The following is a 15,036-nucleotide window of genomic DNA, read 5'->3' as shown; positions in this document are numbered from 1 at the left end:
GCATGCCAATGGCCAAATATAAGGCCACTGGCATTTATAAATGTTTAAAAATATAGAAATCTAACTTTTTTTCCCCCCGACCGCCGATGTTTAAGCATAGCGCAGCACCGCGCAAACGAGCGTCGCTTATAAAAACAAGAAAATAATTAAAAAAAGCCAAAAATAGGCATTTTCACTAAAAAGCTTATTCAGCCATGCAGGTGAATGGCAGACTGAAAACAACATGGCCACTGACTAGTGGTTGCTAAGGGGGGAAGCTCAGTGTCAGAGATATAGCCATGCATTAGTAGGCAATCCTATGCAAATGAGGATAAGGATAGTGAATCCCAATTTTCCCCAGCATGTGAGCCATGTCCCAAGAGTGTAAGAGTAGGAGTAGGTGAATAGCAGAGTAGAATATAGGTGACATCATGAGGGGTTGTGTCAGACTGGCTGTAAGCTAATTGGAACACAGTGGCTTATGTTTGCTTTGAGTTGCTCAGGATTGCAAGAGGTGTACCTACAGTTGTCCTATTTGAAAACCCCAAACCAAAGGTGCACAATGTTAAAAGATAGGAAACTCCTTGCAAACATGAACACAGCATGTGCGCACGTTTGTGCTTGTTTGCATGGCACTTCCCCCCGGGCGGAAACAGAAAGCAAAAGGAAGGAAAAGAAGTAGTAGGAAGTTAACCAAGGAGAACTAGCAGAGCTGCAAGGTGAAATATATCAGAATCAGCCAATTACACAGGCAGCAGACTAGCCCAGCCCAGCACTTTAAACTCTGCAAACAGCAGTCCCCCTGTTTTTTTTCCCATGAACTCTGCAACACTGCAGTATACAAAGAGGGAAAGCTTAAAAAGCTTAAGTCAGACAAAATGTTAGGGGCTTCTCTTGCTATCATAAACCAACATGTGCAAGGTGCTGAGGGTGGTGATGTTGTGAATGCTGCTGAGCAACCCACAGTGAGGAGACGGAGAAGAGTGTACAGACCCAGGGTAACCTACCAGGGGCTACATGAGCTAGAGATAGTTGAGCGCTATAGGGTGGACAGAGACCTCCTACAGCAAATTGTTGAGCTGTGACGGCCATGCCTCACACACAGAACCAACAGAGGGGAACCCATCCCAGTGGATAACAAGGCATGTGTTGGCCTAAGAATACTAGCTACAGGTACCTTCCAAAGACCAACTGTTGATATGATGGGGATTTCACAGGCATTAGTATCCAGGGTACTCCACCAGTTCCTGGATGCCATGTCAGCACATGTTGGTGACCCCGTATATTTCCCCAATTCCTGTGAGACATTGGTCAGCAATATGCGTCTTTTCTACCAAATAGCAGAATACCCTGAGGTAGTGCGTGCAATAGACTGCACGCACATATGCATCAAAGCACCACCCAGTGAGTGGGGTAGGGTCTACATCAACCAAAAGGGCTTCCCCTCCATCAACTGCCAGGTTTTGTGCGATGCCCAGGGCATAATAATGAATGTGTATGCTGGCTGCCCTAGAAGATATTACAGTTCCCACATCTGGCATCTGACACAGCTGTACCAGAGATTTGCCAGTGAGGACATCCCTGGAGCTGTGGCTGATGACACCCATCAGAAATGCACACACACCTGAGCAAGAACTCCATAATGAGGCACACGCACAAACAGGAAATATAATTGAGCGTGTGTTTGGGATGCTCAAGTCATGGTTCCAGTGCCTGGACACATCTGGTGGAGCCTTGCAGTACTCACCAACTACATGTACCAAAATTGTTATGGTATATGCCATGCTACACAATATGATCCTGCGGAAAAAGCTGCAGCAGGAACAGCATGGGCAGGGCCAAACAGCCCCCCACCATTGCCAAGGCCTGCACAGGCACACCGTGACTCAGAGGAGGAGGAACCTGAGCCTGCCCCAGTAGGCAGAAGGAGGTGTGCCCGGTATGCCCTAGACTTGGCAAAGAGGCAACGTATAGCACATACACTGACTCAGTAGGAACCCTGGAAATGACACCTCTCTCTCTGACTCGCGCATACAGTTAAAGGGATGCTTAACTTGACACTACCTGTTTTCAAACATGTATAGGGAGTGTACTATGTGCATCCGACATAGGCAGCCCTGCAGCACCACCTGAGGCATGAGTGCCCTATTTTAAGCAATATAAAGGACTGCGAAGCACATTTTACCGGTACTGAGCATATTTAAATGCAATTGTACATAGCTACGGACTACGCTAACCAGCTCAACATCGGGCAACTTTGGGCAATGTTGGGCAATGTTGGGCAAAGTCGGGCAAAATCGAGCAAAGTCAGGTAAACACACTCACACCTGCTTTACTGTTCCTTAACCCGTCAGGTCTGCCCAGCAGGAAAATAAAAAGAGTTAACAGGGCTCGAACTCAGGATACTGTGCACTATAGTCACTGTACTAAACCACTAAGCTATGACAGCATTTCACTGGCACAGACACAACTTAAGTCACTCACACATACCAGTTGGGGGGTCACATACCTAACAGTCACAGCCAGCAGGACAATTGTAGAGAAACGCAAACACAAACAAATGCTGTATCATACTCTCTAAAGAGGCATATGAGTAACCACCTCCCAGGCCTATGCAGACAGATAACAGCAGGCCAGGCAGTGTGATGTGGGTTGGGTAGGCTATGAAGTCACAAACTAATATGCGTGTAATTGGAAGCTAAGGTCTGTAGTACAGTGGTATGCCTCAAGCCAGTATGATAGGCAACAGTACAGACTGAAATGGAGTACCTGACATAGCAGTGCAGGCCTAGCAAATGTGTATAAGTGTCAGGTGTACCCTTCATCTTATGTACACCCACAGTAACAATCAGGTGTGCCCCCTCCCCCGGGTAGAAATGTACAAGTAATAGCTGTCCCCCCAGTATGTAGAAATGTTGATAAGTCTATGCAAATTGACTCATGGAAGCCCTGCAGGCACAGCGTGTTTCCTGTCAATGTACAACACAAAGGTGAGCCCTGAAGTAAAAACCAACTTGAATTTTCACACACATATATAGTATATATATATATATATATATATATATATGCCCATAGTGGGCATGCTCACACACTTAAACAAATTTAGCAAATGTCAGTCAACAACATACTGAAAGGTCATACTGGGCATGCTCACACACTTAAGCAAACGAAGCAAATGTCAGTCAACACCATACTGAAAGGTCATACTGGGCATGCTCACACACACAAACAAACGAAGCAAATTTCAATCAACAACATACTGAAAGGTCATACTGAGCATGCTCACACACTTAGGCCATGTCTGAGTACAGCAGTGGGCCACACATATCTGGCAGTTGCAATTCTTACTCCACACACATGTCACTATTCACCAATCCTGCCTTGCGCACACAATGATATGAAAACAGACCCATATAATATATTGGACCCCTGTCATAATCAAACTATGTAATACAAGTACTTAAGTTGTTCAAAGAAAGTGAAAATCCAGAGAAGATCAATAAATCTCTGATCAGTATCATCAAGAAACAATGAACACTCCTAACGTTATCCAAGCCATGTTTTGGCAAAAATATTGCCAAAGAGTCCATAGAGAACCATGAAGCTTTCTTTAGCTATGTCATAAATATCAATGTAAACTCATATATGTTCTGAGTCAGTGCAAAGTGTAAATGAATACTTGTACATGACTGATATTGCCAACATCTTGTCAGACAGGTTCATACATATTTACCCCCCCTCCCACTGACAAAAGGGCCCATTACCATACCTGGAGATTGTGAAAAGCCAGAAATCACATATACACTGGTTAAACAGCTCTATCCAAACATAAAAACATGGTGTCTATGGGATAACATGGTGTCCCTGGCTGTGTCATATGTGAACTCCAAAACAAACAGACCCTGCACCTGAACAGTCTGTTGAGACTCACCCTCTGTACAGGATATGAAACTGTTGAATGGGTTACAGCAACATTTGGCACACTCCACAAGTGTTGGTGCACAACAGACCATGGGAACTATTGTCTTATAAGCCTAATAAGCCTGATCTGCAAGGCCATGGAGTCCATCATTATGGAACTCATAAACAGAGCTATTGGGAGCCTACAAACACCCAACCCTACCCATTTTGGTCTGGTCAGGGGCAGATCATGGTCCCTAAACCTGCTAGATGGTTTTCAAGGCAGATACCCAGGACATACATCAATGAAATGAGCTCCACATGGCCTACATAGACCTTGAAAAGCCCTTTTCCAACATCCCACACACATGTCGTATCCACATAATCAACAACCTGTCCAGAAGCACATATGTCATCTGATGGATTGCCAACTGGGGCATAGATAGATACCACAAGGTAAGAATTGTGGTCTCCCTGTTGGACTGTAAGCTGGTAACAACTGCTGTCCCCCGTGGCTCAGTCCTGGGACCCCTCCTGTCTGGTGTATACTTTTCAGAAATACAGTCAAACACACGAGGGCTATGGTTAGCAAAGTTTGTGGATGACTGCAAAAAGGTTGCCATAATCGATGTTTAGGACAACAGAGACATCCTTAAAAAGGGTCTCAGTCAGACATATGTGGTGTCAAGATTATGGCCTTGAGCTACAGTCATACAAATACCACATAGGTGCCAACACCCGAAATATGGAAGTAATAATAAGGGATCTATGGACACATGTGGACAGTCATCTCTACTTCCAGAAACACATTCACAAAGTGGTTAGAAAATCATGCTATGTGTTCCCACAGATTGCCAAGGTCTTTGCATGTAGGTCAAAGGAGGTTCCCTCTACTCATCAGTCATCAGACCCATCAGAGAGTATCATGGCACACTTGCAATGAATCTGACTAGGCACCTTCAGCAGCTGGAAAGACCACTGAAACACCTCAACAAGAGGATTACTGGCCTCAAACAGTTGCCCCATGCAACAAGTCTGAAGTTAACTCAATCTATACCCTGTTGCATACTGTCTACTCAGGCGATCTCTGCCCAACAGACAGATCCATGTCCAATGCAGAACTGATGTACATGCTCTATTTGAAGTAAACCCAAGTTCATTGTGCCACATGCTCTAGGGATATAATCATCACAACAATAAATAGAACATGTTGGAGGGATACATTACTAACTCACAGACTTCCCTTGCTTTGGAACAGGCTCCCAACCTACATTAAGCTGAGTCCCTCACTGACACTCTTCCAGAGGAGCCTTGATGAGTGCATGTGAGACTGAACTGTCACACCATGGATCACTTCATTAGCTCTACTACACAGAGGCATAGGGAACTAACCCCATGTGTGGTGATAGCAGCACACTCTGACCATACTAATATATGCCTTCAGGCAGATAGCCTATTACCTACCTATGTATATATATATATGTAGGGGGAACACAGTATAATACACCAAAGATGGATGGGCAGAGATGCGTGTAAGAGGGTGAACATGACAGGGAGTCATCCAGGACTGTCCCACCCAGCGCACATCCCAATGGCACAAAAGACATGAGGTGCACATCTCACCCACTGTACATAAAAGCCACCAGTATCTGTAACCATTACAGTGTATGTGGTGCATGTGCCTGCTGTACAACATGACTGTACAATGAAGTACACATCTACTATCTGTAGACATGTACCTGTCACATAGGTTCATAGGTATGTAGTAGACTATCTTCACGAAGGCATATATTAGCATAGACAAGTTGGGCAGCTTTCACCACCCCATTGTTTAGTCTCCTAAGCCCTAGTTCTAATAGTTAGTACCCTAAGCTCCTTTCTAGTAGGGCTGCTGATGTGATGCCTGGCATGAATTGTCTGTTTACCATCTACTCATCAAGGTTCCTATTGAAGAGTGTCAGCAAGGGGCTCTGTCTGATGTACATTGGGACTCAGTTCTACAGTAAGGCAAGTGTCTGGGATGGTACTCTATCCCACCAGCATGTTGTATTCATTGTTGTGATGAGGTTCATATCCCTGGAGTCTGTAGTGTGACTCAGTTTTGTTATCCATAGATGGAGCATGTTCAACAGTTATGTGTTGGACATGGCTCTGTATGTTAGGCAGAGTGTGCCTCTGAGTAGGCGGTACACAACGGAGAACAGATTTAGTTTTACCAGTTGTGTTGCCTAAAACAACTGTTTGAGGCCAGTAATCCTCTTGGTGAGGTACCACTGTGGTCTCTCCAGCTGCTGGATATGCTTAGTCGAGTGCATCCAAAATGGTGTATTGTACTCAATGATGGGTCTGATGACTTAAGAGTAGAGGGCCACCACTACCTCTTTTGATCCTGATGCAAACCCTTTGTTGATTAGGTGGGCCACATAGGTTTTCCTAATCACTTTGGCAACATGGTTGTCAAATGAAAGATGACTATCTACTTGTGTCCCCAGATCCCTTAATACCTTGTCAGTTTTTAGGGGGTAACACCTATGTGGAAGTTTGTGGGTACATTGTTTTCCCCAAAGGGGATTACTATGCATTCTTTCACATTGAGCTTGAGGCCATGATTCTGACACCACACATCTGTCTCATAGAGTCCCTTCTGGAGAATATTTGTGTCATCTGGGGAATCTGTTATGACAAACACTTTACAGTTCCCAGCAAACTTAGTCAACCACAACCCTCCTGTGTTGGCATGTACTTTTGAGAAGTCTATACCAAACAGGAGGGGCCCCAGAACTGAACCCTGGGGGACACCAGTTGTTACCAGTTTAGAGTCTGACATGTAGCCAGCAACTCTTAATTTGTGGGATCTATCTGTGAGCCAGTTTGCAATCCATTTTGTGATGTATGGATTTTTGCCCAGGTTGGTAAGTTCATCTATGATACCTGACTGGGGAATGGTGTCAAAGGCCTTAGAGAGGTACAGGTAGGCTGTGTGGAGCTCATTTCAATCATCTGTAGCCTGGGTAACTGTCTCAAAGAAATCCACCCAGTTCAGGAGGTGTGATCTGCATTTGATGAAGCCACACTTGGTGTGCTCAACTGTGTGAAGGTTCCCGCTGTCTTTATTGTTGACTTCCATTATGATTGGCTCCATTGGCTTGCAGATCAGACTCGTCAGGCTCATAGAGCGTGAATGCCAAGGGTCTTTTGTGGCCCCACCCCTGTGGAGTGAGAAGAACATTGCTGTGTAACATTCTATGGGTACATATCCTGTAGAGAGGATGTAGAGAGAGGTGTAGGTATCCTTGATGAATATGGATACATCCCCACCCTATGTGCTATGATCCAGGTTCTGATGCTGGAAGGTATGGAATGAGTAGTATCCTGGTAGTGATGGTGTGCTCTCTGGAGCCTTCAACTAGGTTTCTGTTACTGCACAGATATCAATATTCTCTATACTGAGAAGTGCCTTGAGTGTGTGCATTTGGAGGCTGAGACTTCTGGCAATGAGTAGCATTTAGCTCACTTTGTGGTTATTCGTGTTGGTTATGGGGTTTGGTTTGTCTAGAGTGACCGGTGTTCCACACCTGAAGTCAACGCTTCATTGGTCCGATCCGACCATAAGCTAATTACTCTACATATCCACATTCTGCTCCCACCGCCCCATTAAGGAAACCATGTTAAAAAATTCTCCAAAGCCAACTTCATGTTTCTTAAGACAGAAGTGGTGAACTTCATGACACCCATGCAGATGGACAATACAGTTATGACTACTGAATCCTACACAATTTCACTTTATAAGCACTTACATGAGTGCATGGATCATGCTATCCCAAACAGAACCAAGACACTATCCTCCAAAAAAAGGAAGTCAATCTGGTGGTCCCCTGCCATAAACAAACTGTACAACAGAAGGAAGAAACTGTTGCAAAAGAGTAAAATCCTATGAGTGGAGGAGCTCCCTGGTCAGTCTCAGTAAGAAGCTGCAATCCCTGATAAAATCCTCCAAAGCTAGTTAAGAAAACAAAATCACCACTGATTCTAAAGACAACCACAAATCATTCTATAGCTATGTCAAGAATCTCAATGGCAACACTGAGATCTGCTCTGAGTTACAGCACAATGGCACTAAATATACAGACCCAACTGACATTGCCAACATCATGGCAGATAGGTTCAGTGCTAACTTTACCCCCCTCTCACCCATGAAAGAGCCCATCTCTATAACGGAAGAATGCAAAGTTCCTCTAATCACGGCTGCACAGGTTAAAAACACACTTTCCAAAGCCAGGAACACAGCATCCATGGGATCAGACAACATCCCAGGCTGCGTTCTACACAAACTACAGAATGAACTGGCACCAAACCTAAGTACCATGTTCAGTCATAGACTCACCTCAGGCTTTGCACCTGCTGAATGGGGCACAGTGACGGTTATCCCACTACACAAGTGGGGAGCCACCATGGACCCCAGGAACTAGAGTCTCATTAGCCTGATGAGCCTGGTCTGCAAGGCCATGGAACATATCATCATGGAACTTATAAACAAAGACATTGGTAATCTCCAAACTCTAGACCCCAACCGGTTCAGGTTTGTAAAATGCAGATCATGTCTCCTAAACCTGATAAACATCTTTGAAGTAGTCAGCAAAGCAGTAGACAAGGGTAAGGTGATTCATACAGCCTATCTAGATCTTACCAAGGCTTTCAGCACCATGCTCTACTCTGGAATTATAGATAAACTCAGTAAACTAGGCATAAATCCTTATGTCACAAGATGGGTTGCCAACTGGCTCACTGACAGAACTCACACTGAAAGTAGCAGACTCCAAATCCGACTTCAGACCAGTGACAAGTGAAGTACTACAGGGTTCAGTCCTGTGTCCTGTCCTGTTTGGTATCTATTTCCCTGAAGTACAGGCTAACACAGAACGTCTTTGGCTAATAAAGTTCGCAGATGACTGCAAACTAGGAGCTATAATCAAAACTACTAACGATGTGGACATCCTACAAAAGGGCCTCACTGAGACAGATGCCTGGTGTCAAACCCATGGCCTCAAGCTCAATGCCAAAAAGTGCATTGCCATCCCCTTTGGTAAAAATCCTGTACCCATGAACTACAACATAGGCGGTAGTATACTTAACACCGAAAGTGTGATAACAGACCTTGAGACACAGGTGGACAGTAGTCTCTCTTTGATAATCACATCAGCACAGTAGTCAGGAAATCCTTCTACGTGGCACACCTCATCACAAAAGGTTTCTCATGCAGAAAAAAAGAGGTCATTGTTCCCCTCTACTCATCACTCATTAGATCCATTATAGAGTACAATGCCCCTTTCGGTATGTACCTCACAAGACATCTACAACAACTGGAAAGGCCGCAGAAATACCTCACAAAGAGGATTACCAGCCTCAAACACATGCCATACACAGACCGTCTCAAAAAACTCCAGCTTTACTCTGTCACATATCGCCTACTCAGAGGTGATCTCTGCCTAACATACAAAGCTATGTCAAATCCAGAGCTGTTTGACATGCTCCACTTAAAGAAATCCCAATCCCTCTGAGCTACACACTCTAAGGACCTAAACCTTGTCACCACAATAAACAGAACATGCCGGAGGGATAGATTCCTGTCCCAGAGACTTCCCATACTGCGGAATAAACTACCTATCTATATCAAACAAAGCTCCTCATTAACACTCTTCAAGAAAAATCTTGATGATTGGATGGGAAGTAGGAAATTCACCCCGGGGATCACTTCTGTGACTCTGCTCAACAGTGGCACAGGAAAATAAATTTCTTGGGTGGCAAAAGCCAGGGTACCTTTTTGGCTGGGCTTGTATAGGCCCCAGAGCCAATAGCCTAGTACCTACCTATGAATCTATGAACCTTTGAGCATTGCCTAAAAAAGGTAATATGGGGACAGCAAGAGCCTTGGCCAGTATTCAGAAGCATAGGGGCGACAGGTGCAAACCATCTGTAGCGAAGCAATGAGGCTTGTCTATCATGTCATCACAGGCAGACAGTGACTGGACCCCCTTTGAATGACACCAGAAGCTCAGCCAATTGAGTTTAACGTCTTTCTGTTATATTGCAGTATCATGTAGGTGAAGGTAAGATGCTACTCAAGGTCAGGGTCATACCAGCCTGGGCTACATGATCATAGAGCTACTATATATCTCTTGTCATGTTGTCCTGGGGGGTATATCTCAGATCATTCACACTGACATGTATAAAGAACACATCATATATGTACCTGTTCTGGAGTGATGTAAGTGCTTGTGTTATGTGGTGGATCATAGCACCTGAGAGACAACTGACAGTAACCTTCCCCCTTGTCCAGCCAAGTGAGTGGAACATCTGTGTGCCTGACTATGGAGTCACCTATTACTAGTGTGTTGGCTATGTTGTTTTGCCTTAGGGCCTGTTGTGAGGCACGCTGCTTTGGTGTATTATGTGTTTTCTGGTGTGTGCTTGGAGGTGCATGTTGCTTGCTTGTCTGCTTAGGAGGACACTCTCTCTTTTTCAGATTAATATTTGTATTCTCCGAGTATGGTAATGTGTATTTAAGTGTGTGTTTTGCTGGTGCTTACATTGTAGATCTATGTGAGACTGTTGGTGTTGTGGCTGTATGACCCTATTCCTCTTTACTGTATTGTCCAGTATTGGGTTGACAGAGCTTAGCCACCGGTTTGACCCTGTGTGTGCCAGCATGTGGTGCATCAACCCATATATGATATGGTCATGGCCTATGCATACAATACACTCAAAATACACCTAGTATGATAAGCCTGCTGAGGTTAGCAAATGTGAAAAAAACCTTTGGGCAAACTGTCAGCAAGTAATGTCTGTATTGCACCCTGTAACTCCATATTGCTTGCTGAAGTGTAAAGAAGTACTTAGTTTGGATTAAGAACCCCACACTTGCCAACTGTGTGTGTGTGTCTGTCTCTTCCTGGGGAAAGAGCAACCTTTTTGGAGACTACTCACACCCCTTAAAAGTGGTATACTCATCTTTGTCAAGTCTGATGACGTCATCATCTTACAAATATACCTGCAGAAAGGTGAAATATCCGTAATGTGTATAGTGCGTTGTGTAAATGTGTACTGCTGTAGTATGATAATATAGTTAGGTAGGGGTTTGAATACTGCAGTTGCCAACTGTGTGAGGGTGTGTGTCTGCTTGGTGAAGAGTAACCTTTTTGGAGACTACTCACACCTCCTTAAAAGTGGTATACTCATCTTTGTCAAGTCTGATGATGTCACCATCCTACAAATATAACTGGAAAAAAGAAATCCCAGTAATGTGTATAGCGCATCGTGTAAATGCGTACTGTTGTAGTATAATAATGTAATTAGGTAGGGGCTTGAATCTTGTATTTGCCAAGTGTGTGTGCCTCCCATGGAAAGAGCAACCTTTTTGGAGACTACTCACACCCCTTAAAAGTTGTATACTCATCTTTGGCAAGTCTGATGATGTCACCATCCTACAAATATACCTGTGGAAAAGTGACATCCCAATAATTTGTGTAGTGCATTGTTTAATGCATACTGCTGTAGTTTCATAATGTACTTAGGAAGGAGTTTGAATCTCACATTTGCTGACTGTGTGTGTGTGACACTGTTGGTCAATGTGGAGTGGGTTTTGATTTTTCTAGTGTATGACATATCACAATGACAACTGTATGTGCATTACACATGTAAGGTAGCTGTGGGGCAAAGCCATATACATACATGTAACCTCAATTATTTCATAGATGGGTTCTCTGCTTTCTCCATGAACGCATCTGTTATCTTTGCCAGAGCATGCTGGCACTTTCCAGACCTTAGGTCACTTCTGTATGCTTGTGACAAGCTTAGCCACTGCAGTGATCCCTGGGCTACATCTTCTGTTTCACATCCATTCATCACAGTTTCTATTGAAGAGTGTGAGTGAGGGTTTATGCTTGAGGTATATTTGAATAATGTTCCAAAGCAAGCAAAGTCTGGCAAAGATGACTAATCATTCTAGATGTGCTACAACCTCTGTGGATCTGCATGCAAACCCTTTATTGCTTATGTGCTCCACAGAGGGATTTCCAAAACTCTTTGGTAATGTGATTATCAAAGGAGAGATGACTAAACACATGACTCTATGTTTACATTAGTACCTGTTCCACATTTTGGGGGCTACTATCTATGTGGTATTCTGGGGATACTTTGTTTTCTAAAAGTGGATAACTATGCTTTCTTTGGCTTATAGCTTTACAGCATGAGTTTGACACCAGGTATCTGTCTCTATGATACTCTTTTGGAGGATGTGTGTGTCATCTGGAGAATAAAGTATAGCCCACAGTATGCATTTTCATCAAACGTGGGCAGTCATATCCCTACTGTGTTTGCTTGTACCTAAGAAAGCTATATGCCAAACAGGAGTGGTCCCAGGACTCAGTGCAGATGAATACCACTTGTTACTGGCATAGAATTGTACATGGAGGCTGCAAATGTTACTGTGTGTCCTACATCTGTGCATCGGTTGTCAATCCATTATCTAACAATCGTTTATGGTCAGTCTGTTGAGGTTATGCATAATACCAGAATGTGGGATGGGTATGAATTGCTGGTGAGCTATAGCTTGACTGTGTGGACCTCCCCTCCCTCACCTATAGCCTTGTTAACTGGCATGAAGTCTACTAGGTGTAGGAGCCATGATCTGGCCTTTAGAGAACCTAAGTGGGTATGGCGCAGTGTTTGCAGGTTCATAATGTCTCTGTTAATGAGTTCCATAATGCTGTGCTCCATAGCCTTCCAGATAACATTTGTCTGGCTTATAGTGTGAGAGTTTCCAGGATCTGTTGTAGTTCTACCCTTAATCAATTTATGTTAACATTTGCACTGGGTGTGAGGAGGGTGGACAGGTTTAGGAATAAGTATATTAGAGGGTCAGCCCAGGTTTGAAGGTTAGTAGACCAAGCCAGATAGGCAGTATTAAGTTGGTTTGTACATGTGCTGAGGTGGGATGCAGAGTATATTGTGAAACAGATGCTAAGGATGAAGCCGCCAGGTAACAGAAAAAGAGGAATACCTAAGATGAGGTTTATGGCTGTGTTGAGAGAGGACATGCAGCTGGATGGTGTGACAGCGCAAGATGCAGAGGGCAGGAAGAAATGGAAACAGATGATCCACTGTGGAGACCCCTAATGGGAGCATCCAAAAGGAGAAGAAGAAGAAAACGTTGTAGCTCAACCCTTGTGGACTGTGAACAGCATTACCATGTGTCATTCCACAAGTATGTAACCTGTATAGAGGCTGCATCTGGACAGAGTGTTTAGGTGAGTGGTGACTTCATATGTCAGCTTGTGTATGACACAGCCAGGGACACTGTCCAGTACCATTGCCACTGTGGTTTGGACTTTGGTAAAGAGATGTTTTAACTAGAGTGTCTGTGAATCATCAGGTTTTACATTCTTCAGGTCTGGAAATGTGGCCCTTGTGTAACGGCAGGATGGTGAAATCCGCATTCAAACTGTCTGACAAGAAATTGGTAATGTCAGTCAGATAAGTGTACTTTGTGACCATTTACATTAACTGTGATCCGATCTGAGATTTCCCCTGTAGATTATAAACAAGAATAAAGAAAGCTTTAGTGTTGTCTTTGGAATTCTTGCCATTTTGTATTTTGAAGCTTGCCTTGTATGTTTATTGAGGGATTGTATTTTCCTAATGATACTGACCAGAGTGGTTATCCCTTCTTGGAATATAACTCTTTTTGGTACAACTTCACACCTTCTATTATATATTTAGTTTATGGCAGGGGTCCAGTGGACTAATGCACTTTTACTGTGTGTTAACCTTAGTAATGCAAACCAATAACAGATAGCAACAACAGCATCACCCACAGCACAGTGTCAACCCATGTCATACACACACATGCATACTCAAGTTCCAAAATGTGTGTAGTACAATGCATACTGGCCACCAATAGAAACTATGGAGTGTTAACACTGGCCAATACAGGGCATGTCACTCTGCCCATGTGTCCAATATGCATGTACATGCAGACAGTGCACCTTCACCGTGTTCACAAATGAGCACCTGCAAACCTGTGTTGCACACACCAAACACTTACTGTCCACTGTATAATGCATGCTGACACAACTACACACATCAGACAAGTGGCACATGGGCAAACAAAACACAATTGGACTAAACATTGGTGAAAACAATACAACATTGCTGATTACAGCTTTAATGCATCATGCCTGCTCAGCTACATCTTCAAGGATATCATTACACTTTACTGCTGACAACTTGCTACAATCCAACCATTGCTATACTTTATTAAAGTCACCCTGTGCATCAGCACCATGTTAGCCTGTTCCTGCATCAATGTTACAGATGACAGGAGGTGGCACAGGTTTCATCATATGCACAGGGTGTGTTGTTGGTTTGCCAGAGGCCTACACTAAGCCATACAATTGACATGTGTGTGCGAGTGTGTGTATGAGGGCCATGAGTACTGTTATGGGCCACTGTTGATGTCATGTGTGTGGGTATGTGTCTGCCCTAGGTTTCTGGTTTATGTGTGTGTGTCACAGATCACCGTCTCTAGCCACGGATATGGAACCTGTGCCTGGCAGGGGTGCTACAGACAGTATCAGGTAGTAATCCAGATTGTGTACTATCCGAAGAGGTTGACATATGTCCACTGGATCCAGGTCCCTGCTGGGACTGGCTAGAGCCACGTGCACGTGGTCTGCTAGGACAGTCTATGGACAGCCCCCCAACATTGCTGGGGCTGGTATTGGCACTATGCGAGTGACTGTGACTTGCTGGACGTCCACGGCAACCTCCAGCAAGTGATGTTGCTGGCATACGTCCACATCGATGTCTCAACCATCCCGCACTGTCCTGACACATGGACATGACATTGTGGAGGACATCCAATGCCTCACCCCAACGTCTATCAATGATCTCAGTGTAATTACATATGGCACCTGTTAGGTCATGGCTACTGTCATTTACAGAGGTGTAATGAGCCCTCTGTGCCCTTAGCCCCTGTCTGGTGTACCGCTCCATTCGTGTCTGTGCCTCCATGACAGCCTGGAACATGCGTGTGTTAGAAAGAGGTGTGGCATGTCTGCCAGGGGCATGATGACCAGCAGTGCTCTGACGAGATTTCCT

This window comes from Protopterus annectens, chromosome 2.part1 (genome assembly GCF_019279795.1).
Source record: "Protopterus annectens isolate FY-2018-M chromosome 2.part1, PAN1.0, whole genome shotgun sequence".
Classification (NCBI taxonomy): Eukaryota; Metazoa; Chordata; order Ceratodontiformes; family Protopteridae; genus Protopterus; species Protopterus annectens.
This window is presented reverse-complemented; position numbering follows the sequence as displayed.